This window comes from Malaclemys terrapin, chromosome 10 (genome assembly GCF_027887155.1).
Source record: "Malaclemys terrapin pileata isolate rMalTer1 chromosome 10, rMalTer1.hap1, whole genome shotgun sequence".
NCBI lineage: Eukaryota > Metazoa > Chordata > Testudines > Emydidae > Malaclemys > Malaclemys terrapin.
Window position 1 is genome coordinate 10,467,710 of NC_071514.1, and position 25,910 is coordinate 10,493,619.

At 40.0% G+C, this 25,910-nt stretch overlaps 1 long non-coding RNA gene across 1 annotated transcript in view; it reads right to left on the reverse strand.

The window, feature by feature from the left end:
• The window catches only part of LOC128844015 (uncharacterized), a 50,652-nt gene extending 26,069 nt beyond the window's left edge, over positions 1 to 24,583 (reverse strand). The window contains exons 1-2 of the long non-coding RNA XR_008446420.1: positions 24,502 to 24,583; positions 5,490 to 5,559 (exon numbers count right to left, since the gene is read on the reverse strand). This is a non-coding gene — a long non-coding RNA (uncharacterized LOC128844015). The remainder of the gene's footprint in view (positions 1 to 5,489; positions 5,560 to 24,501) is intronic.
• Positions 24,584 to 25,910: the final 1,327 nt, after the last annotated feature.

A 25,910-nucleotide genomic window follows, 5' to 3' on the forward strand; every position in this document is an offset into this window, starting at 1 on the left:
TGTTTCTGACTTTAGTGCAGCCATGCACTCAGGGCTTGTGATAACTCAATGATCTCGCCCTGAGGTAGCAATATCAACCCAACCCTTCCACTTACATTTTCTTCACACATTTAAGAACTGTTATCAAAAGTATGAATGTTGGAGGGGGGAAATTGCTTTTATTCACTCATTCTACATTGATAATGGAGCATTAATTTAAATCAAGATCATTTTTGGCAATGAGTCAGAAGTAACCCTCAGCCAAGGCCAGTCCGACCTTTGCTATTGCCTAGCGTTTTTGCTTGTGTGTGTTTTTGAGCTCTTTACACATTATACACTCCAGCCAGATCATTAAGACCTCATGCTTCTTTAGCTTTAAGCCAACAAGTTGATCTTCTGGTGATCAAGCCTTTTCACAGGACACTCCTGTCATTATGATTCTCCTTTCTTCAAGATCTCAAGGAAGATTCTCCTTTTAGGAGTCTATTCTCCCAGTGATTTGTGGTGGATTTGCACATTTAAGTCCCATCAAATGTGCACAGAAACTCCCTGCACAAATCCCCACCTCCCAAACATAGCCCATCTCTATGCTTCACTGGGAGAAAAGACCCATTAGTGTTTTAAAAAAAGTAAATTTCAAGGTTTCCTTTCTAAGCATTCCAATGGCTGAGGTTTATTCATTTCTCCCTTTTAGTTTATTGTGCGGCACCTTGAGTTATTTGCATGATAACACACCCTATAAATGGATTATATTGTAACGTATTGTGTTGGGTTAATGCTGACAACTGCTTGGTTTGGATAGCAACTTAGATTTTTAGTTTCTGATGTGCCGTTCGGAGAAATTCCTTTTGAGGGGCATGAGGCAAAGCAGAAGGGAAGATAAGGAAGAGCCAAAAGTAGGAGTAAGTTGTATGAATAATATTAGGGAATGCTGGCACTGAAAGGAGAGAGGAATACATTAACTTCAGACACTCTGCAAACCGGGGAGAATAAACTCAACAAAACGAAGTTCCTATCCAATAGCAATGAATATGAATTTACTCTCCTACCTTTTCCCAGGATAGCAAATGAACTTCAGTGCTCTTTAGTGACAATCTCTCGTCTATGACCAGCACAGCCATGCAGCAGCTATGCTCAGAGTGTCATGCCATTATATCCTGCCTATTTATAAACTGAAGTCGGTCCTCTAGAGAAGCACTATATTTTCAGAAAAGTGGTGAAAGGAAGAAAAAATCTGCTGGCAAAAAAAGGTTAGAGTCCTCTTAGACTTGAATTTGACCGTGTAATGAGTTCTGGTGGGGAAGGTTTTGTAGCCTAAGCATAAAGTGTGGAAGATATAGACTCCCCTGGAGTTTAAATCCTGGCAGAGATGACTTGGCCCTTCTTCCTTCAAAAGTCAATATCCTACAGTGTATCTGCCATCAGTTTATTTTGCTGTGAGTATTTCAGGGGATATCATAGAAGCAGGATCTTACTGTGGGCACTAAGGAGCTCACAGACTTTGAGAAACTTTGGTGTGAAAGATGCATAAAGATGCTTCTTGTTATTTTATGCTGGTGGCAATGGATTGATTGACCAATTCCAAATTGCATACAGTTCTTCAGCTTGAATCAACTGAATTGTAATTCGACCAAAGGGCAATGCCCACCATTTTCATGACAGATCTAATGGGTTCAATCCTACACGGCGCTGAGCACACTGGCTCTCCTCCTGCAAAGCCATGAGAATATGTTTAACTTTCAGCATGTATGCGTTCCCACAGAAGTTGATGGGACAACTCACATACTTGTAATTAAGCACATGCCAGACTACTCAGCACTTTATTGTGTCAAATAATTTTTTCCATGGCTTAAAGGCAGAAGGCTAATTCAGAAGTGGAAAAGTGTGTTATATTCCTTAGCTCGCCTGCCCATTTTGTCTTCAGTTAAAATATTTAGGAGGTACAAAGTACTTCCCTCGTTTAACTAAAATAGCTCTGTCACTTGTGAAATGTAGTGGTAAATATATTAGCAAACTGTACTTTAACTGTAAGGGTTTAATGATGAAAGCTGTCCAATTGCACAAACTTCATACTGTCTTTAAATTCCAAATAAAGTGCTATCCAGAATTACTTTCTTCCAGTTTCTTGACTCAACACAGGCATAAATACCATGTTTTCCAGCAATTAAAAACTAAAACTAAAAATGGGTTCTTTTGGAAAACGAGGAGAAAGGAGAAGCCTTTGAAATTATAAAGTGTAACTAAACTATTGTGCCCTGTCACGAAATGTCTGATCCTGTTACAGCGCCACTGCATGTAACCAGAGTACTTTAAAGAGAACGTGGAATTCTGTGTTTACTAAAGTCTACATAGCCCAGTAAAAAGATTTGGCTTCTACACATCGTTTATCAAAAAAGAGCTGCACAAAAGGATGGACCAAATTGTGTCCCTGATTTGGTGCAATCTCATAGATGTCACTGGCATCACATTGATGTAACCTAATTCTGCCCTTTTGGATGTATAAATGTTTAGACAAAGCACGTGATTCATATTTTGTTCTATGAACACATTCCCTAGTTAAAATGTTTAGACACGGGTTCTCCTCTTACCTACCATGGTGTAAATCAGGAACAACCCCACTGAGTTCAGTGGAGTTACACTTGTGTACATGTGAGAGGACAATCAGGGCCTAAATCAGTGTTTCTCAAACTGGAGCCACCGCTTGTGTAGGGAAAGCCCCTGGCGGGCCAGGCCGGTTTGTTTACCTGCCCCGTCCGCAGGTCCGGCCGATCGCGGCTCCCAATGGCTGTGGTCGCTGCTCCAGGCCAATGGGAACTGCTGGAAGCAGCGGCCAGTACGTCCCTCGGCCCGCGCCACTTCCAGCAGCTCCCATTGGCCTGCAGCAGCGAACCGCGGCCAGTGGGAGCCGCGATCGGCCGGACTTGCGGACGGGGCAGGTAAACAAACCATCCTGTCCCGTCCGGGGCTTTCCCTACACAAGCGGCGGCCCCAGTTTGAGAAACACTGGCCTAAATCTATTTGTTGTGCATGAATGGTCTGGTTCTCATGTCTGTTATTCTGGTGTAAATCAGGAACAAATCTACTGAAGTCAAGGAAGCCATGTAATTCAGGAGTAACTCCTTTCAAATTAATGGCTCTGATTCTGATCTCACTCCAATTCTATGTTGGTGCAGCTTCATTGACTTCAGTGGTTAGGGTAGGGTAAAGATACTCTTGATTCACATTGGTGTAGCTGAGATCAGAATCAAGCTTGAAACTTTTAGCATCAGTTTAATCTAGAATGTTTTTATGCAGTTGTTGATAATAAAAGACAAACTTCCTTTGAAAGATAGAAATAAAATGACCATCCATCTACTAAGACTTCAGTAACAAATTGTTTAAACTCTTTACTAAAAGAATATTTGTATTTCCACAAGAAGTTTTGAAATCTGGAACAAAATGTTACCTGTTGGCCAGATGCTGATCTCAGCTACTCATGAAGAAATCCAGATTAACTTCACTAAAACCAATGCTGTTACTCCAAATTTGCATAATTGTAATTGAGATTCCACTCTGGGCTAGCTAGCATATTTGAATAATTATTTCATAGGAATTACTGAATCCTTTTTTGATTTAAAAATGTTATTGGATATTTCAAAATGTTAAAAGGCCAGAAAAATACAGTTTTAATCACAGCAGTGCACAAAAGGGAGTACAACTCATAAGAATATTTGGCATATATGGAAACAAACAAACAAAATAAAGCAGATTATGCTTTCTTCCATTTGGCTCATTCAGTCTGTTTAGAACATAAGAACATAAGAATGGCCATACTGGCTCAGACCAAAGGTCCATCTAGTTCAGTATTCTGTCTTCCGACAATGGCCAATGCCAGGTGCCCCAGAGGGAATGAACAGAACAGGTAATCATCAAATGATCCATCCCCAGTCACCCATTCCCAGCTTCTGGCAAATTACACACCTTTGTGTTATTTGGTATGACTATTGTATCCATTGAGAGAGCCCAGGATGCAGTAAACACATTACAAAGAAAATCAGCATGCATTTGAAATTAAAATGAAATTTAGCATATTGTTCAGAGAGATGCAGAATGATCTAATACTACCGTTATCTGAAGGAAACACAGGGTGATCAAAATTGATAATCATTCCTCCATTGAGGGACTGATAAAACTTTAATTAAGATAATCTACTAGAAGGTTACAATGTTTCATGTGCGACTAATTATGACTGACAAAAATATTAATTTTAACAAACATCAATTTGTAAATTGCCTGATATTTGTATAATAAAAGACACACGTTACATGTATGTCTCTCTCTCTCTCTCTCTCTATATATATATATACACAGACACACCATTTATAGTAAAAACATCTGGATTTTTAGATACCCTATAACATTTCATATAAGGTTTTCTAATGTCAAACCAATGTGTATAAATATTGTACTATTTTTTGTTATTATTTGTATTATGGTAGCACCCAGAAGCTCCAGTCATCAACCAGAACCCCATTGTACTAGACCAGTGTTTCTCAAACTGGGGCCGCCGCTTGTGTAGGGAAAGCCCCTGGCGGGCCGGGCCGGTTTGTTTACCTGCCGCGGCCGATCACGGCTCCCACTGGCCAGGTAAACAAACTGGCCCGGCCTGCCAGGGTCTTTCCCTACACAAGCGGCAGCCCCAGTTTGAGAAACACTGTACTAGATGCTGTACAAACACAGAACAAAAAGATGGGTCCTGCCCCCAAAAGCTTACTATCTACGTATAAAACAAGAGATTACCGATGGATACAGTCAGACAGAGGGAAGAGTACAATTAAACAATGAGACAACTTTGGTAAGTATGATAGACCATGGTATGAGCACCCCAGCATCCTAACATACCATCCGAACATTATGATGCTTTTTGTAGACATGTTGGAAAAGGAGAGTTTTAAGGCGGGTTTAATGGAGCATAATAACTTAGTTTTGCAGATGTTCATGGGGAACTCCTCAGAAGTGTGAGGGGCAGCATGGGATAAAATATGAAGGTGCTTGTTTGAAAATGCAGTAAGTGGGCAGTGGAGGCTGATAAGGATTAGCTGACCTCTCGATACTGAGTGAGAGCTGAGAGGCCCTGAAGGGCCCTGAAAGTAAAGACAAGTAGCTGATGTTTGATGTAATAGAGAAGGGGAAGCTAGTGGAGGGATGGAAAGAGAGAGGTGTTATGGTCAAAGCGACAAGCTAGGGAAATGATTTTGCAGCAGCATTCTGAATGGATTTGAGCAGTGCAAGTTTGCATTTGTCTAGGCCAGACAGAGAGGGATGTTGCAGTAATTGAGACACAAGAACCTTGGTGAGAAATTTAGATATCTGGATGGACAGCGGCTGGTCTACACTACAGCTGTAAGTTGACCTAAGTTACGCTACTTCAGTAAGTAAGTTATGTAACTGAAGTCAACATAATGTAGGTTGACTTACAGCGGTGTCTACACCACGCTGAGTCGATGGGAGATGCTTTCCCACCAACTTACCTTACGCTTCTCGGGGAGCTGCAGAACAGGAGTCGACAGGAGAGCACTCTGCCTCTATCATCTCCTCATTCTATAATACAATAAATATGTATCTTTATTTGATGGAAATATCCTTCAGTGTAGTGATTGAATTAATTTGGCTAAGGTGACAGTGATCTTTTGCTCCATTTTTGGTTTTGTAAAGTGTGGTTCTGCTCTGAAGAAATGGCATTGTGCATTCCATGTTTGCTGCTCAGTGACTTTCAGATCATATGTGCACTCTTTTTATAAGTAACAATTGTTATTTTTCTAACTGATCACACTACAAATGCAACTTAAGATCTGAAAGTCAAGCTGTGTTCTTTCTGACTCATGCATTATCATCACTAGTAATAAAGATTCTATTGATCAGTTTCTGCCTGTCTCTCACTCCTAAGGCTATGTTGGCTCTGCCATGCTATAAAAACTTTTGCCCCTACAGTTTGTAAAAGACTATGACTCTGAAAAAAACACGGGAGTAAATCTATTGAAAATACAGGTGCTATATTACACAGTCTTTTTTTTTTTCAGAGTAGCACTGTACTTTGGGTTCTGAATGAAGTTCACAACTGAACCTCAGAGACGGAGAAATTGAACTCTGTGCAGAGGCTTAACACGAGGCCTATACACCACTTAAGTTCTATAGAAACTTTCAGACGATGGCTCAAGTGGAATTTATCATGCATCGTCATTGTGTGGGCCATTTGCACAAAGTGAATTATACCCACAGTACGTTTAAAAATATATATAACAGCAAGTCATATCTTTTCGTTGGCTTAGTGACTATACTTCATGTACTTGCCTCATCACCGACTGGTTCTATCTTTGTTTTTGAATGTTTCTGCAATATCATTATCACATGGCTCCCCATAAGAGGCCTTCTCCATTTCAACAACTGATCCTTCATCAGTTAATCTTGGATTCTCAATTATGTTTATTTCATCTTGACCTATGTCGTCTTAGTTGAGTCAGAAAAGACCACAGCCACAATCCAATCTGACAAGATAAACTGTATAACCAAGCAAAGTAAATGATTTTATACTAGTATGCTCACACTTTTATTAACTTACTACTTGTCTGATACATTCTTAGCAATAATGTATGTAATCAACCGTCTCAAATTGCGAGAGTCCGGAAGAACTTTTGTTCACTATGCCACGATGAGTGTAAAGGCCTTTAAAATGATGAAAATCAATGGCCTAGTTGATGTATTGTCCAGATGCATTGTTGTTGATATAGTGAACTGATATTACCATAAAAGATCAATTTTGTCTTGAGGTTCTCTCACCTGTGCTGATTGCCACATTTTTCACATATTTAAGCTATTGACATTCAGTAAGACGCAATGATGTAGGTTGGTACCCCCGCCTGATGTTTGACTCCAGTTGTTCATTTCTAGCCACAACTTCAAAATTATTTTGATAATTATGAAAAGTGCTGAATGACCTGAATCTATGAATGGTGCCTCCACAACCAAACCATGAATTATAGCATTTTTACTTAAATTGGAACAAAACTTAATTTATTATTATTATTTTATTATATTAATAATAAAAACTTATTTCTAAACCAAAAATTTTCATGATGAAGGCATTCAGGTTTTCAAATATTTCCACTTTTTTCTTAAAACCAAACATTCTGAAATATTTAATTATTGTTTTTTTCTCCTTTTTCACTATTTTTTCCATTGTGCCACCAATTGCAACAGAATGAATTATATATGTAGGGTTCTCCCCACCCCGACTTTCATTATTATCATTTTTCTGGTTTCCACTCTGACTTTTACGAATCTTTAAATTTGGAGAAGTTACATAATGGAAAAAAAGAAAGTCTGTAACATTCCAGAGTGGCTGAGTTAGGTTCAGTTTTCCTTCTGCCACTCTAACTTTTCCAAAACAAAACAAAACAAAACTCTGGATATCCTTCCTATCTATTGTACCGTATACCAAAAAAGGGAAAACAAGAGAAAAATGGACAGAAAGGGGGAACAGTGAAATTCAGAATTTAGATTTTGTTGTGAAAAGATTTGAAAAAATGTTCCATTTTGAACCTTACAAAATGGTCATAACTTCAACATTTTGATTTTTTCATGAAATTGTGTTTTCCATTTTTCAACCAGCTCTTGTCTTGAGATTGAACTGTTTGCATCACTAGGGTTATCTCAATTCTGCTTGGCTTGGATTCTTCTTTTACAAGACACTATCCACAGCTACACTGTGTGTCTCTTCTGAATTAATTGTAGTTTTCTGCTGCATATTTTGAGTCTACACAAGTCTAATGTACATTGGATTCATCAATCATTGGCTCCATGTATCACTAATGCTAACTACTATATAAAGTGACTCATCCCCTAATTATTCCAAATACCAAGTGAGTACTCTTGTGACAGGACAATATGAGTTTGTTTGGCATAGAAATGACTAGTATAAAGTGAACACTGACAGAAGACTTGCAAAATGATCATGAAAATGTATCCTGGCACAAACCACATTCACCCATCTCTACTATGATGGTGATAATGGAAGAAAAATTTAATGGTAGTTCACTTGCTCATTAATAAATTACCCCCAAAGAACTAGCATTTTCTTAGAAGTCATAACTTGAAAAATCAGACAATATGGAAAATACGGTAAAATATTACAAATATTAAAATAGTTTGACAAACTGATTAATAAACAACCTCATGAAGAGTCTCAAGGCAAATGACCCACACAAAGGGTTGTGGACAACAATTTTTGGAGGGGGCAGGAGGAGGACTTATCTCTTTGGAAGGAGGGGGCTTACACCTTCTGATTGTATTTGATTTTTCAATATTGTAATTCAGAATAATAATGATTAGGATGTTACCACTTTGTACTTCATTAGCAACTTCCATTTGTTAATGAATGCTACTTTGATCTATACCAGAGGGGTGTCAATGTAATCATGCCCATTTCATAAATGGGAAAATTGAGGCACAAAAAAGATTAAGTTGCATACCCATGGAAATACTGGAATTTGGACACACCCAGGAATAGAACCCAGTAGAATTGACTCCAGCTGGTGTGAGAGAGCCACGAGAACATTCTTTCTTTTACTTTATATGCAGAAGATGCTTGTTGTTTTTAGTGAAATCAAGACAAGGTGGCTATCCAGTTGTGCCTCATTCAAACGTCTGAACATCAGAAACAACAATCTATTTAATCTTTCTTTTACATTAAGGCTACATGTTGCATGCCAATCATGCCTGTATAGAACTTAAATCAACCATACATAGCATAGTTGTTCTTTCCCTTGGATTAAAGATATATGACTTCTATTAATCCAGTTGGTGATGTGTTAGAGTAATGAAATATCAGCCTTATCAAGTGAAGTGCTAATTAGACAAACAGCTCTATAACCCGGTGTATTTTTCCACAGTTTTACACAGCTAGATGCTGTGGTATTGCCCAACTAGAGCATTGAAACAGAGAAACAACTGACATTTCTTTATTTTAAGCACATATCCTGACTTTCTGGAAAAACCACAGAAAATATATAGTTATGGGTGAGGAAGGATGGGCTGGCAGCTAAGGCCATGGATGGAGGGTCAGGATATCTGAATCCAATTCCTGGCTGTACCACAGACTTCATGTGTGACCTTGGGCAAATTAGTTAATCACTCTGTGCCTCAGTTTCCGATTTGTGAAATGGGGATAGTGAGCCTTCTTTCCTCCTGTTCTTTGTCTGCCTTGTCTATGTACAGTGTCAGCCCTCTGTGGAATGGACTTTTTCCTACTGTCCATACGTGAAGCATCTAACACATGATGCTCTGATCTCAGTTGGTCCTCTAAGTGCGATTATAATGCAAATAATTAATAATAATGGACCAGATGAAAAATCCCTGCAACTATCAAAGATACTGTGCAGTCACTGAGCCCATCTCCGATATCTCTGTAGCTAGAGGTTAGTGGGAAGGCATTATTTGGTATTGCCACATATAAATTCAGACTCTCTTAAAGGCTATACGGATACTTTAAAAACAATAGACAAAGCTTTGCTTGTGAATCTAAAATATTTTTGAATGTTTCTTTTCATTCACTGCTCCAGATATGACACTGTCCATCTCATTGTCAGGAAAGAATGGAAATGCCTGCCAGAAAAATCACAAATCAAAAGAAAATGGCTTATGAAGCAGAGATGTCTTTTCCAAAGGGTCTCAAATTATAGAACAATCAGTGTGGGTGGGGTAGATATTATGAACACCTACCTGATCTTTGCAGATACTCAAGTGGCCAGATCTAAATCTTATTAGTATCAGTGGAAAGACTTCCATTGACTTCAGTTGGACTTTGCATCATTTATATCTAATCCTTGTATTGAACAAGTCTAGTCCACTTGGAACTGTTAGGACTATTTTTAAGCAAGTTATTAAAAGATATTTAGACAGAAATATCCTTGGCCTGAATGAATCACTTTCTGCATCTAATAGTTTCCCCAGAACCTGTCAAAAAAAATCATCAAAGGCTAGTACTTAGATAAACAATATCAAGATGCTTGAGTACTAAGCAGTGATAACATTTTACCTTTGTTTGCTGTGAGAAAGAGGGTTGTACATAAGCCCCACAGAGTTTTAACTTTCACCAAGTTAAATAAAGGTTTAGTAAATGGCATTCATGCCCTTTTAACCCCCAATATCCAGAGTGCATCCTGTGTGACCATTCATTACTTATGAAATGGCTGTAATTTATACCAAATGGGGTAGGTGAATTCAAACAGAAAGATACCATCAATGATAAAAAGATAACACTTCTCTGTAACAGATGCTTCATTTTATGATGGAAATGGGGAAGCTGAATGCTGCAGGTGCCGGGCTGACATTAGGTCTGTGGAGAATCATTAGAGCCTCCTTAGAGATCTAGGTTTACTCTGTGTTTAATCAGCCACAGTCAGAAGAAATGGCTTCATTTCAGCTTGATGAGAGCCAGATTACAAAAGGAAGATAGATGGCCAATAAGGTTCATTACTATAAGCATATTGTCTTAATTTGAAGAAACAAGCTGGCACCCTGTGCTGAGGAAAAAGTAAAGTGCAATATGGCAAATATCAAAACCCAGTTATTTCAAGTCTCTGTGCTCCCCATAATGAGAATTTCTTGGTTGTTCTTCTTTTAACCAATATAATTTTTTAAACAAACAAACAAACAAATAAAAATGCAACACGCCACCAACTGCCAAGTTCCTCATGAGATTCCAGTGCTTTAGGTTCCAAAAGGCAGAAGCTTCTTGAAATATTTTGCTCATCTTAACAATTCTCCAGACTTATATATTTGAATTGACTGTTGATCAAAAAGGTCTCTGACCATAGTATGAACATATACTGTCTAAAAAGGTCGAGGTGAAACCATCTATTAAAACCTCCCAAGACACCCACAGTCCAGCTGGACCAATGAAACTGTCAGCCAATATGGGGATGCTTGTGCCAGCAGGAAAAGGTACATTCAAAGGAGGTGGACCTAGACCAATGAATGCATTCCCGCAAGAGACAAGTACCTCTCTGCTTTCAGAACTAAATACAGAAGTCCTTTCTTTTACTTAGCTTTCCCTCAATCTGTTCTTTGTTATTTCTCTCCCTCACAAACACACACACAAAATTTCCCTATAAACTAAACAAGCTGGTTCTTCTACAGGCCAGTGTCAAAGATAGGGCTATTGTTATTTTGATTTTGAAAAACATGGGGAACTTTCAGATAATGTGATGGGGACAAAACTATTATTACTATTAATAGTTTATTCTGGAGGAGCACCTAGAGAGGCTCCAAGCATGTTGGGATAGGATGGTGACAGGCACTATCCGAACATCTAGATCTTGATTTGCAGAGGTGCTGAGCACTCACAATTTCATTTGAAGTAAATGGGAAATGTGGGTGCTTAGCGCTTCTTAAAATCAGGACAGTAGTAAATGCTCCAAAGAGATTACAGTCTAAGGACCTGTTCCAATGGCGTAGTTTCCTCTGACTCAATGCAGTTTGGATCAGGCCCTGAAAGATAAGAAGGTGGAACAAATGAAGTAGGGCTACAGAGGGATGGGTAACATTAATAATCAGGTATCAGAGGGGTAGCCGTGTTAGTCTGAATCTGTAAAAAGCAACAGAGGGTCCTGTGGCACCTTTGAGACTAACAGAAGTATTGGGAGCATAAGCTTTCGTGGGTAAGAACCTCACTTCTTCAGATGCAAGTGAGGTTCTTACCCACGAAAGCTTATGCTCCCAATACTTCTATTAGTCTCAAAGGTGCCACAGGACCCTCTGTTGCTTTTTATTAATAATCAGATGTTTCAGCATAGTCTGTGTGCACAATTTGTAGGTGTAATAAGCAGGAATCACAATATGCCACCTGCTTAGCTGTTATCAGATGGCAGATTTCCATACACATCATGGCAGAGGGGAGTTTTAAGGAGGCACTGGAGGGAGGATACTGTGGTTGCTTTATGGAGCTCGAGGAGGTGTTCTCAGGCAGCATGAGAGCATGAAGGTGCTTAAGGGAGAAGTGGATAATCAAGGTTGGCAGAGCAATGGAGGGGGTTGACATCACACTGATATAACGGGATGGACAGAACGGGGCTAAATTGTGAATTGGCTTTGAAAGTAACAACAAGAAGTTTGTATCTGATGCAAAGGAGAAGCCAATGGAGAGTCTTAAAGAGGAGGGTGATGCGGATAGGGCGATGGGCCAACCAGGATGCTTTTAGCAGCTGCATTTTGAATGGAGTTGAGGGGGATGAGGTTGCTGTACTCAGGACATGAGATGATCATCTAGAACGTCTTGATAGATAAAATAGAAAAACAAAGGATAGGAGTATCCTCCAGTTGTCACTCGTCTATTATAGATAGTCCCATGCAAATAGTACGCTATCTGCCATTTTCCTGGTGTCCAGGAGGGCTTTTCTGCTAACTTCCTTGTTTCATTTCTTTCAGCTTCTAGTCATTCAAGATCTCTTAACTCAATTTTACACTAGTGCAAATATGAAAGTGAAGGAATGACAAATGATTTACACCGTGGTAAGGGAAGAGAATCAGGCCTTTTGAGTCCCTTGAAACATAAAGAATATGCTCACTTTCACCTCACCACTTTTGTTTTCCTAACACATCAAAAAAAGGATCTCAAGCTCTAGCAAGAACAATAACATTCATTTGATCCTCACATACTTTCCAAATGCCTCCTAGTAAAAGTAATAGCAGCCCATGAATAGTTACACACAAGCAAGTCTTTTTAAACAGTTCTGTACATGTCACATCTGTGGTTTTGCAATATACGTTGCATCTCCATGGAGAGAAACCTTTAATTGTCCAACCCAATAACTATTTTATAGCTGTACTGACACAAAAGAGTAGTGAACTGATCCCTGAACTGCTCATAAAAGTGCATTTGCACAGACTTCTCTATGGAGTGAGCTGAAGATGCCTAGATAGTCTAATGTGAATACATTATCAAACCTTACCTTTACCTAGGCACGTTGACCACATTTTTCTGAAAACGATAGGCTGAAACATTCACAAAGTGGAGACTTAAGAAGCTTAACAATTGGTAGAAATATTATCATCCACCATCGTGGTAACATTATCCAGTCATTCCCACCCACAGACATATGCATGCATGCTGGATTTAGGCTTAGAAAACTGCAAACAACACCATAAGTGTGTGGTCCTCAGTGTCTGAGGATGAAGTGAACAGAAACGTTTCAAGCACGCTAGCTGAAAGAGGGGTGGGGGAAGGGAGAGGAGTGGATTTCCCTGCCTCAGTGACAATCATCTCGCTTTCTACATACTGCTAAACTATACTTGCCAGGTATGGCTTTTATCCTGCCTTCTGAAGAGCAAACCTTTTGCCTTTTGGAATGCACCAAATAGCATGCAGTTTAAAAAATATCACCTGGTGAAATATTCTCAGACTTCCTATAGGCCCTTCCCTCCCCTCCTTGCCACTTAGCAATTACTTAATTTAAATGCTGTTATAATTAATGGTGAAAGACCAGATCCTCAGAGCTCTGCACCCAAGCCGGAGAGTGGGGGGACACTGACAGCTTTCTGCATTTTGCCCCACTCCCCAATAGCGGTTGGATCCTTGGCATCAATTAGAGCAAGTTCAGAGCTGCTTTAATTTGCACCAGTTGAAAAGACTTGCTAGAGGTCATTCTGTTGGCACAGGATTGCTCAACACTCTGGCCATGCCTGCTTCTGTCCCTAGGATGCCCATCGCATTCTGCAATGCCCGGAGAAGATGGGCAGGTGGGGTGGCGTGGCATACAGTCAATTATTCCAATTTTATGCCACCTGGGATTCCCCAGGAAAAGAGGCCGCCCTGTTAGGACACCTCGTTGTTCCCTTTTCATTGCAGCAAAGGGGACAGAGTGTGTGTCAAGCCTGAACTGTCTGACTTAAAGTTCTTGTTTTAAAAATGAAGCTCAACTTTGCTTTTCTGCAAATCACTCCTATGTGACTCAAAGGGGGGGAAGACGACAATGTAAGTGGACAGACACCAGCTTATTAATAAGCTTTGGGCAGGCTCAGCTCTCTCGTGTATGTGCAAATGCCAATGTTAGCATTGGAAATGCAACATCATTGGTTTTGGATAGAATTTCTGCCACCAAAGGGCCTGTAAAATCTTGCTCATGTGCACAGACCTTCCTCAGTTGAAGTCAATGGGTAAATAAGGGTTATTCACAGTGAGTAAGGTTTTTTTTTTCTCAAGGCTGGGACTTTATTCAGTGACACAATTAAAGAGATACCACTTCTCACCTATGATGGGCATGGGGCATCGCATTAGATTCTGGCAAGAAGGTGGAATTTTCTTCCAAGCACATCTGCTGTCTGTGGACGACATTCAGTGGAATAGATTTTTTTCCCCCTCAGCATACGCACATGCCAAAGCCTTCTTGCGAAAAGTACTTAATGTTCTACAGCATGACAGTCATGCGGTGCCTGCCAGTGCAAAATGAACACCCTTTCTGGGATAGTTGCCATTTGCACTGGCACCAGATCCTAGTGAAACAATCATGTTGAGGCATTTTACACATGACAGTGAAAGTGCACACATGTGAAGCGCTCCTAAGTACAGTGCTGCAGATCTTGGCACACTATTTTACATTCTGCTTAGCAATCAAGTACACATGGAGCAAGAGAATCCTGTGCCAGTGACAGTTGCAAGTAGGTGGAATTAGTACCCACATAAGCAATATATTTGTCAGCAACCTAGGGAAGAATGTGCACCAGTGTTCACTCCAGATAATATCCCTGCTGGGATTTCTGGATATACCATAGTGTATTGTGGCCTTGAAGGAGGATACTCCGGCAATATGGTTCTATCCACCTATCTGATCATCAATGTATATCTCACTTAATCAGTTCCCTGATTGCAGGAGACAAAGGAGTTGGCAGAACTCCCTCCCTCCTATTCTCTGTCTGTGGTACACAACGCTTTAGTCTTCTGAGGGTTGTACTACTTTGGTCTAATTTGGGTTGTTGGGTGACCTGTGCTATATCAGATTAGATGATCTGGTGGTCTCTTCTGGCCATGAACTCTATGACTCAGTTGGGTGGTACATTTGAAGAATTCAACAAAAACACAACATTTTCCATTGTGGATCAGACCACTGGTCCACTAAGCCTCCAACAGTGGGTATACCTCAAGTTTCAGAGGAAGCAACAACCTAAATAGATAAACACCCTAGAATGTACCTAAGACAACGGTAAAATGCTTTACAGGACGGAGTCTTCCTGACCACTGCAGAACATCAAGTTTGTCATGAAGCATGAAGTTAGATTTTCCATATACTGGTCTGTATGGCTACCCATAAAAGCTGAAATTCATCCCTCAACTGGCATTAATGGGTTTGCCAAGGATCATTTCAACCCATAACTAGTCAGAAAAATTAAAATTATCCAGCTCTACTTAAAATCCTGCTACAGTATTTGGAGACTGCATTTTTTTTTCACCTCGAGGATATAGAATAACTTATGTAACAGTGAGGATACTGCAAGGAAGAGGGAAATCTGTACCAGTGGCGAATGGTTCCTGGAGCTAGTTACTCACTCAAATAAGAGATTGTAAAAGAGAAAATTAATATATTTATCTTCCAGAAAGCTGCCACTTTGTATGTTTGGATCCACAACTTCATTGCTGGGTACCTATTCTGTTTGCTGCTGTAGTTATGTCGCATCATTTCTTTGCTAGAGAGAGAGGAGAAAAAAAGCTAGTAATTTATGACTCTATATGACATGTCAATAATTATTTCTGGAAAGACCCTAACGGTAGACTCGAGGACACTGTAAGATGACTCATTTTACCAGAAGACAGATATGTGTGACCTGAGCTTTATGACAGATGTCAAATATATCGAAGTGTGATATGAGGAAGATCATCTTATTGGCAAAGTAATGAGAGGCCACTGAGAAGATTAATGCTAAGTCTGACTTTTGTTGTGTGTTGTGTCCCCATTCCCCATTTTTTCTGTAGGTGAGACAGAGGAAAGAGAGGGATTGCCCATGGTCTCGGGTAGACCTGATGTGAGAGAAATTTGGATGTGCAATAATCCCGGTCAGTGTGACACCTTCCTTTCTACTGGGAGAGTTTAAAAAACAAACAAACAAAAGCACCTCAGCAGAAATAATCCTGGCTTTTGATAAATCTGTGGCTCTGCTGTATGTGAGTCCAACTCACCAAAGAGTGTGGCCCTCATCTTCCAAGTGGCTAGTGACTTTGAGTGCCCAAGTTATGACACCGTAAAGGGGTCTTATTTTCAGAACGTGCTAAGTACCCACCTCCTGAAAATGAAGCCCTTTTGTCTCAAATTGGTCATGGTCACCCCAAAATGGAGGCACCCAAATTCACCAGTCTCTTTGGAAAATGTAGGCCCAGGACATTTTTGTTTTCTAATGATAGCACAATGACACTTTCTTTTCAAATCTGGGACATTAGTCCCTGGGAACAGCTGAGACACCTTATTTGGTTGGAGTTCCTTGTTTATTACTGATCTGCACAGGAGCTGCGTGCTGTTGGCATTGCTGCTGATTCTCCCTTGAGAAGGAGAGAGAGAAACAGAGTTCCTTTCAATCTGACTTCTAGAAGGCACTCAGATATCACAGTGATGGTCATGGCACTGCAGCCTGGAATAGAATAGAACAGAATAGCTCTGGCAGCCGGCCATGCAGTCTAACGGTTTGCACACTAAACTCCTTCCCCAGCAGTGTTAGGGTTCTCAGATTACCACAATATGGTGGCCTTCAAGGGTCATGCCATTCCATCTTTCTGTTGGCAAGCACACCCCCACATCTCTTTTCTCTTTCATGCCTGCTTATCCCCAGAGGAGCAGAGCTCACGAAGATGTCACCTTGAAATAAGGACACTGGACTTGCACTTCTATGATGGACGGAAGGCTACAGAATAGGATGACCAGATATCCCGATATTTGGGGCTTTTTTTTTCATATGGGCTCCTATTGCCCCCTACCCCCGTCCCAATTTTTCCCGCTTGCTATCTGGTCACCCTACTACAGAATGCCACGTCGATTGCAGGAACGCTAGGGGAGCACAACCCGTTCAGTATGACAGGCACAGTTGTGTCCTTTCTCATGGACGGTGTTTAATACAAAACATTGTGTTTGAAATATGAACCAGCCCTTGCGTTTATAAAAGATGGTCATTTGTGTAGATCCCCAAAAGATTAATTACCCCACTATTCTGTGCTTCTGCAGGAAGGAGCTGTTATGAACTAGTGCTTAGTTCTGACTGACTGTTCTGAATGGCTGGGTGCAAATCCTGTTCCTTCATCTTGTGGCTTGATAAAGCCTGGAATGCATGTTAGGGTACTGAGAAGTGGAGCTGGGTTAAATTTTTTGGCCTCCTCCGTTTTTTTTTTTTCTTTTTTCATTGAAAAATGCAGATTTGTGACACTGGACTATTTTGTGAATTCATGTTGTTTTTTCCCCAAATTGTTTTGGTTGGGGGCAAAAATGAGGAAAAAAAATCAAAATGTTTTGTTTTGACATTTTCGTCTCAAAATAAACTCTTTTGAGATGAAAATGTCAAAACAAAACATCTTTTGGCTTTTTGATATGCTGGACTTCTGGGAAAATTTCATTTTTGGTTTGACCTGAACCAATTCCCCCCACCCCCCACCCAGAATTGTCAGGGAACTAAAAATTCTATTATTCACACAGCTCTACTAAGGACCACAGTGTGGCTGGTGCATCTGTGGATACGTGAATCCACTGGTTGCACCACTCCACAGGGTTGGAGATGCAGCTGAATCTGCCCAAAGGCAGTAGTATTGATGGTGGAGCAGTTTTGGAGGAAGAGTTTATGGTCCAGCAAGCTATCGTTGACCTCCTATGTGCACAGACAGGGCTGTTTTCCTATGAAACAGAGGTGTTTGCACATAATATCAATGTCAAAGTGGCAAAATTATATACTTCAATTAACTGAGCTGGTTTTTTTAGTCCTCATTTTTTTATCTGCGCCATTTTATTCTTTGTTTGCACAGCACAATGGGGTCCTGCTCCATGACTAGGGCTCCTAGTTGCTACAGTAAGACAAATAAATAAATAAAAATAATATATGTCCTGCTTCTCTTTTCACCAGAGACATTTTTGTCACTAAAGTGAGGTTTTTTCAAGCTGGAAAATATGAATATAAGGCAAGGCTCTTGATGAAACGGAGGGTACTTCTTGACTAAACCAAACCAAACCAAACCAAAAGTTCTTTCAACAGAGCAGAATATGTAATACATAAATCAAAATCAAGAAGATCATGTTCAGGGTTTCACCAGGAATAGGACAAGTTTCTTTCATTCAGCTCCAGTAGTGGCACGAATTTAACTATATTGTGTTAGCAGACGCTGCTATATTAATTAAAAATGTAGTTTTAATTATTTACCCTACTTGGTTCATACAAATCTCAGTAGTGTAATCAGTGGGCTTCCTTAAGGATTTTCTCAGTATTCAGAAATAGAAAGGGTTTGTCTTTTCACTTTACTTAGGAGTGTATTCAGACTCTGCTTTTTTACTTCCAGGTCACCCGTTCTAATCTGGCCCAGTTGTGTCAATAATGCTTAGCAATCATATAGTATTTCTATATGTGCAATGCATTGTATGGATCAACTAATTAATCTCGCAAAACCCGTGTGAAGTAAGAGGGAACGTATTATTATCCCTATTTTACAGATGTGGAAACTAAGGCAGAGAGCTGACTCATTTAATATTAATATATGGAGATATGCCTATCTCATAGAGCTGGAAGGGACCTTGAAAAGTCATTGAGTTGAGTCCAGTCTCCTGCCTTCACTAGCAGGACCAAGTACTGATTTTGCCCCAGATTCCTAAGTGGCCCCCCCAAGGATTAATCTCACAACCCTGGATTTAACAGGCCAATGCTCAAACCACTGAGCTATCCCCTCCTTAGAGGAAATGGCAGAGACTGGAATAGAAATCAGGATAATCAGACTCTTAACCCTGCACTTGTTCTTCCATGAGTAGTTATGTCTGATGGATGATTCTTCAGTGGTTTGATGTGCTGAGATTAGTTCTTGCAGCTGAACATAGTAATAAAAAATTTACAAAGAAAAATATCATTTTTTTTATGATGGAACTTTTCTTTCTTTTTTCTCTTACCAAACTGAATTAGGACACTAAGGGGTCAAATTCTTGTAATTTAATAGGACAATAGAAGATGAGTTTGAGAGCCTTAGCAAACCTTGAGGGTCCAGCTTTATATATTCTTGGCATATATTTAGTCAAGTGTTTACTTTCAGCACAAGTTGCGTTTCGCACTGCAGAGCAATGGCCTTGTTGCAAACAGCAGAAAGAAGCTCAAAGCAAAGAGAAGTGGAGGGAAGAAGTGGTGAGGTTAGAGCCAAAGAGGCCTGACAGTAATATTCTGTAGCTCACAGTTGTGGGAATCTCAGTGTTTGCTTTGTTGGGAGCATGCAGGAGGTAGACAATGTTCAAACTCTATCTCCAGCCCATGGTGAATGGTAAAGAGTGGATGAGGAATTCTTGGTTTTTCTTCCTTTGTCAAATTCTCTTTTCTTCCGTTTCCAATCCCCTCTCATCTCCACACTTCACTTTTTCTCAATCAGACGAAGGAGTCTTCTTGAATAGAAAAAGCTGCATCATCTAAGCTGTTACAACATAATAGAGAATGATGTAACTCTACACAGCCTGTCGTGTACCCTGGAAGTGTAATTAATAGGTGTGCTCTCCCCCTATCCAAGGCAGGTGCTTGACTGATACAATTTGGGATATCAAATACCAGCCTGAATTGTTTGTTGTGGGTACAAGTAGCACAGGTAAGAACACCTGCGAACCAAATACTCTTTATGAATTCTGGCCCTCCTTAATTATACACTTTCTGCAAACAGTCAGTAAAAAAACCCCAAACATAAATGATCATGTAGCTTGAAGAATCAGACTTCTCCAATGATACGAGGCAAGCCTATATAAAAACATGCTTTATAAACCAGAGTCATCAATGTTCCAGGTCCTGCAGCATGGATTTCATTGAAAATCAAATGCCCTTTAAGCATATTTTCATGACAATATATCCAGTATCCCTTTCATTATATCCCCCCTCCTCTTCTCCCCTGTTCTATTTCTGGTTTGACCACATGTGAACCAAGATTAAATGATTTAGACACCTTTTTTTTCCCCCCAGCATTTGCAGTCTTCTACAAAAGTGGTTAAAATGAATTTTAATATGTTGATGGCACTTATTGAAGAGCTTAATATTCATAATAAATACCCCTTGGAAGTAATCACTAGCACATCCTTTTGACAGAGGGGTCAAGGCTGCTAATGACAATAACTACTGCAAAATGCAATTCAGTCAATTACGTTAATTAAATTTCAAACTCTGTAATGTCTTCCCATTTATATAGTAAACTAATAGGGGGGAAAAGAACACCATCTTTATCTACCTCCATTTATATCTCCCAAAATGTTTCCTTATGTTTTGTTTTAACATTTGCAGCTCTCACCAGCTTCTCAGAACATTTAAGATAATTATGGGCTTGGCAAATAAAGCTTATTCTTCAGCAAGAAAGGTTGAGATTTTCTTTTGAATGTTCTTTTATCGACTAAAAGCTTTTGCTTCACAGATCCTAATCTGGTATTTACAGACTAGCTTATTTTGGATAGTGCCGGCATTCCAGCGTAAATGATAGAAGTGTCTCCATTTCAGCGAATCCTTTTTTAATTATATTGTTTGAAATTGGAGTCAAAAGGAACACAGCTGTCTGGAGATTTGAGTAGTATACAGGTTAGAGTATACATAATGAACTCATGAGAAATAACAGCAGCAGAAGTTCAATATATTTTGTGTCTAAGGTATTTTACACTACGGGCCAGATCCTCAGGTGGTGTAAATTGCATAGCTTGATTCTATATAGGTTCTTACACCACACTCATCACAGCAGAATCTGAATTCCTACTGACTCCAATTCATATACACCAGCAGCAGATTTGACCCATGTTTGTAATGGAGCAATAATGTGTAAAATTAAAGCCCTACATTATCTGGAACATGCATGAATTAAATTACAACCAGCAGTGACATTCCTACTCTGAATTCAGTAAAATCAATAACATTGTTCACATGCACACAGTAAGTACTCCTGTGAACATTTGTAATGATTGTTTTCGAGGAGGCTACATGACTTTAGTGACTATTTTAGTGTCGTCTATCTTTTGGGGAGCTCCTTATTTTGCCAGTAGTATAATCTTTGTGATCAGCAGCAAGTAAGGTTTGAAAAGGATTCCCCTAAGCAAATGCATTTGGTTCTGAAATACAGACGGGGGCATTTTCTTTGCATCTCTGTGCTTTCGCTGAACTCTTGTAAACTGCAGCAGTATCTTCAGTGGGCTCCCAAGTTCCCTGACAATGCTATAAATTTCATTAGGAAGATGAAGTCCTACAGTGCAATTAACTCCAAAAGTGGTACAAAGCAATAGCTTGGAGATACTGGCCTACAGTACTTAGCACTTAACTCTGAAATTCAGATAAGCCCTATCAACTCAGGGTTGTGTTTAATGTTCACTCCTGCTTATATACCGCAGACACAACCTAGCGGTCACAGTGTTAACACTCCCCAATATCTATTACAATTAGTTTTTGATTAAGAGGCCTAGCATGGCTTTTGAAGCCTTTTATGTTGTGTCAAATGGCTAGTGATGGAGTGAGATGCACAGACACCTCCCAGTAACAAAGCATCTTGTAAAAGGTTTCAAGTGAACTATTTTATCATCCTAATGGAAACCAGATGACTCTAACTCCCCCTTTAATTTCAACTATTTACTGAAGAGTCCTTGTTTTGAATTACTTAAAGATTTATTCTAAACCACTATCTCATGCATTAAGAATCACTAATGACAAAGCCATTTCAAGTGGAGCAAAGCTTTTAAAGACAACTGTGACTATGCCAATGCATTTTATTCTTAAGCGTATACCACTTTGTAATGCCTTTGCATTTTTATATCTCTGCTTAAATTTTCTTTCTGATTATCACGAACACAGCTTGTATTCAAACATTTTGACGCTGCAGTGGAGTGTCTAGTTGTGATGGTGATAGTCAGTGGTTTTATTCCACATTAGGATAATTGATGACAACAATTTGGGCCTGATCCTCCACGTTGGGCCTGATCCTTATCATAGACTCATAGAATCATAGAATATCAGGGTTGGAAGGGACCTCAGGAAGTCATCTAGCCCAACCCCCTGCTCAAAGCAAGACCAATCCCCACCTAAATCAACGAAGAGTATGTCCAGATTACCTGCCGTATCGGCGGGTAGCGATCGATTTATCGGGGATCAATATATCGCGTCTCGTTAAGACGCGATATATCGATCCCCGAACACACTCCCCATCGACTCTGGAACTCCACCAGAGCGAGCGGCGGTAGCGGAGTCAATGGGGGAGTCGTGGCCGTTGATCCCGCGCCGTGAGGACCCAAGGTAAATCGATCTAAGATATTTCGACTTCAGCTACGCTATTCACATAGCTGAAGTTGCATATCTTAGATCGATACCCCCCTCCCCAGTGTAGACCAGCCCCAAGAGTATCAGAGTAACCATTGTTGACTTCAGGAGAATGAGAAAGGGCTGCAGGATGAAGCGTGTAGAGGAAAATGCTGTTCTCGGTACACAGTTCAATTATTTCAACTGAGCAGCGAGATCATAGGAGGAAAACCTTGGCCACACTGTGTTGGTTACTTCATCGTAATGGCTGGCATTAGCTCCCAGGGTTCTAGCGTTCCCCATCTGGAGATGGAAGGACTTCAGGGTGGATCACCTATCGCTGCCCCTACTCTTCTCTGGCCTATTCTTTCCCTTGGCCCAAGTCATTCCGCACCTTGCTGCACCGGGAGTCATCAGAGACGTGGGCTCTGCCTCCCGGCTTGTGCAGCAGAACTCCACCATTTCCATTCAGCCTCCCCCACACAAAGAGCAAGGCTCCCCCGCATGAGCCAGGTCATGAACTGTTTATCATGATGTCACGTAACGCTGTTATTTACATCTGTGTCAGGATTTTATCATGCGTATTCTCCCATTCTCTGTGGAATGGCCTTCTCAGATATTCCAAGCAATACAGCTAAAATATTTTGTACGCAGTAACCCTATTTGTGTCAAACAGTAAAAGATTTCTATATATTGAAATAGTATTATGGTGCTGAATGGTATTAAAGAATACCATGGATAGTTTAATGAATATGGAAAATTGTAGCTAAATTAATATCGAAAGAAACACTTGTGTCAGGAAAGAAAGAGGGAAAGAAATAAAACTTTAAGCATGTAGGAGTAGGTCATGTATTAAAGTATAACCATTAAAAATGTTTTGAGAAACCAATGATTACTCTGAATAAACAGAAGGCATTGTGCTTTATTTATAAAAAACACCCAGCAAATATTGACTTCTCTTGAGGTGGATATCAAGATTTATTGACCCTTTGGGACAATGAATCTTCAGAGTTACAGAAACAAGTAGTCAATATGTATTGTTATGAAACAGTCATTGCAAATGTTTTCACTGTAAATCTCTCCATTCGGTTGATGGATTTCAAAAGTCTGACTATTTTCCCTTTGAAACCAACATCCTATAATATGTGGAGATGTACTTTAGCGGTACAGGAAAAACAAAGAAACATCTGTTTACGTCCTGCAAGGGGACAAATAACTGCTGCCAATTAGGATGCCATTATTTATATATGTGATCTTATTGGCTCATCAAAAATAAATAATATTTGTCATCACCAAACTCAGAAGCATATCCGTTAATTTCTACAGATGATCTAATTGCGTGATACTGTTCCATACTTCACAGTTATTGACTTCTGAAGTTGGACTTCAGAAAGTTACTGTCTCTTTACCTTGCTGCTATCAGCCAATTGCGAGGAATTTTTTTTTTTTTTTTAATGTTTGGGACAATACTAGTTAGAGCTACAGATGGGCCCAGAGCTGGTTCTAGGTAGGGATGGGTGAGCAGAAGTAGCAGCTGGGGGGTACTGCCCAGCTTTTTCTTTCTCGACTATTTGGGGCAGGGGATAAGAGGGGCATGTTGAAAACATTTTCTGCCCTAGCCTGCAAAATGGCTAGAGACGTTCCTAGATTGGCCTTAACTGCAAAGTTCAGATTTGGATCCAGGGCTTAACAAATTCCAAATTACAGAGGTACATGATAATAATAAGTAATAATGGAATACATCACACATTATACCCTGAGATCTAAAAGCACATCACAAACATTAATTAATTAAGCTTCACAACACCACTTCAATGCAGGCAACTATCATCTACATTTTACAAATGGGAAAACTGAGACGCTGAAAAATTAAATGACTTCCTGACGGTCACACGTGGAATCAATGGCAGAGCTGGAGTGAGAACTCAGGTGCACTGATTCTCAGTCCCTTGCTCCAACTACTAGGCAAAATTGCCTCTTACACGTCTTTGAAATTAGTGCTCGGAAAGTCAATTAAATACAGAAACTTACTAGAGGTCAGATGTTGGCTGCCCCTGAATGTGTGCATAAGGGAGCTGGAGGACACAGATACACCTGTACAGCTGAATTAGAGGGCAATCGGTTTCCCTGTGCTTGTCCTCCTTGGACTTGATCCAAAGCCTATTGAAAGCAGTGGAAAGATTCCCACTGACTTATGCACCCTTTGGCTTAGTTCCCTTGGCTGCCAGGTTCTGGGGAGCCATATTGTTGGCCAATCCCCTAAAGGGGCACAGTAAGAGTGTGTCAAGGATGCTGGCCCTCTGTACGCTGGCTGGTGGTCAGAAGCTGGCTCTAAGGGGAAAACAGGCTCACCTTGTTAGTGTGCTCTCTCTGCAGATTTGCCCATAGGCAGCGTGGTCTCGTTTAAAAGCTAAGAACTGTGCCTAAGTAAACTATACAGATTGCATCGTTAACATCCTGGCTGGGATGATTTAGTTGGTGTTGGTCCTGCTTTGAGCAGGGGGTTGGGCTAGATGACCTCCTGAGGTCTCTTCCAACCCTAATACACCTCTACCCTGATATAGCGCAACCCGATATAACACGAATTCGGATATAACGTGGTAAAGTAGCCCTCCGGGGGGGGGGCGGGGCTGCGCACTTCGGCGGATCAAACCACGTTCGATATAACATGATTTTACCTATAATGCAGTAAGATTTTTTTGGCTCCCGAGGACAGCGTTATATCGAGGTAGAGGTGTATTTTATGATTCTAATATTTTTTTCATGGCATCTTGGGCCTGGAATTGGCATCCTTTTAAAATATATTTTAAATTGAAATAAATTTCTGACCACACCCATTTATAACACACTTTGATTTTTTACATACTATGCAAACGGGCCCTGATAAGGTCTCATGGGATTATAATATGGGGAAAGACACTTTATCCAACACTTTCCTATATCAACCCAACCATATTTGTCAGCCATTCCTTTCTCCCTAACCATTACTGGCATATAACAGCACTCCTGGTTCACCAACCCAACCATCAGAAATCTTTTCTGCTGGGCGATGTAACATGCCATCTACTTTAACTCGATGCTTTGACCCCTTTTATTGTTCTCTCTCTTTCCCTCCGCTCCGTTCTTCGTTTTGAATTCACCTTTTAGCTGATGCTAGATGTTATTATAACATAACCCAACTTAAATAATGTAATTTTCAAGATGAGTATGTCATACTGGGTACAATGCACTTAAGATTCAAATACATTTTTTTTTTATTGTGACTGTATCACACTTGAAAGTAACATCATTTATCTTTACAAATATTCATCCACACATACATATAGAATCTAATATATAAGTATTATAATGCTTACCATTCAGTCCCTTGTGAGTATTCATTCCTCAAGTTTTGCATCGTTTTTATTACCAGGAAGAAAACCCATAGGGCTGGACAGAAA